General features: G+C 36.3%; 1 non-coding gene across 1 annotated transcript; it reads left to right on the top strand.

Moving 5' to 3' along the window:
* Positions 1-60, top strand: LOC113601611 (U7 small nuclear RNA). Its single transcript, XR_003422904.1, has one exon. It is a non-coding gene; the product is annotated as a U7 small nuclear RNA (small nuclear RNA).
* Positions 61-1,003: the final 943 nt, after the last annotated feature.

Here is a 1,003-nt window from a genome sequence, read left to right as displayed (position 1 = left end):
GAGTGTTACATCTCTTAGAATTTGTCTAGCAGGTTTTTTGGTCCTTACTGGAAGACCCCTGCTCCCTGCCCATCCCCCCAGAATAAAAAAAAAATAATAATAAAATAAAAAAAACAAATTGGCTAGTGACTTATTTACCTTTTAATTTTTTAAAAAGGTAATTTATCGGGGGCACCTGGGCGACACAGTTGGCTAAGAACTCGACTCTTGATCTTGGCTCAGGGCATGATCTCACAGTTCGTGGGTTCAAGCCCCACCTCAGCTCTGAGCTTGGTGATTGGGATTCTTGCCTGCTTGGGATTCTGTCTCTCCTTCTCTCTGCCCCTCCCCCACTTGTGCCCCTCCCCCTCAAAATAAATAAATAAATAAATAAACTTAAAAAAGAAAATAATTTATCAATTTTTCTTTTTTCTGGTTTCAAACTTAATTCACTAAATTCCTACTTTTTTTCTTTCTTAATTGCTACTTTTGAAAAAATTCTATTCAAAAATTTTTCTTAATGAATTATTGCTTTTGGAATGATTCGAATTTTGTTGTTGTTGTTACACTCTGCTTTCTTTTCAGACCAACCCTTGGTGTACCATTGGGTCCTTGGACCTAATATTAGTTTTTTATTATTAAAAAAAATTTTTTTTGCTGATTTATTTAAGGCAGGTTTATTGGGATATAGTTTAAATATGGCAAGATCCTATTCTTTAAAATATACTGTTCTAGGAGTTATGACAAATGCATACAGTTGTGTAGTGACCACTTCAATTCAGATACTGAGTTTCCCTGTCACCCCCAAAAAGCTGCCTTGTGTCCTTCTGTGGTGGCGCTTTCTCTTACCCCAGCTCCTGGCAACCGCAGATTTCTAGAGCTCCCCTGCCCCAAAACATCACATAAAACGGAATCAAACATCATGTAGCCTTTTGTATCGGTATCTTTTCACTTAGAATAACATTTCTGAGCTTCATCCACATTGAATGTATCAGTGGTTCATTCATTTTTTTTTTTTTTAATT

Source organism: Acinonyx jubatus, chromosome B3, assembly GCF_027475565.1.
Source record: "Acinonyx jubatus isolate Ajub_Pintada_27869175 chromosome B3, VMU_Ajub_asm_v1.0, whole genome shotgun sequence".
Classification (NCBI taxonomy): Eukaryota; Metazoa; Chordata; class Mammalia; order Carnivora; family Felidae; genus Acinonyx; species Acinonyx jubatus.
The sequence above is the reverse complement of the archived record's forward strand: the minus strand, read 5'-3'. Positions and strand labels throughout refer to the sequence as shown.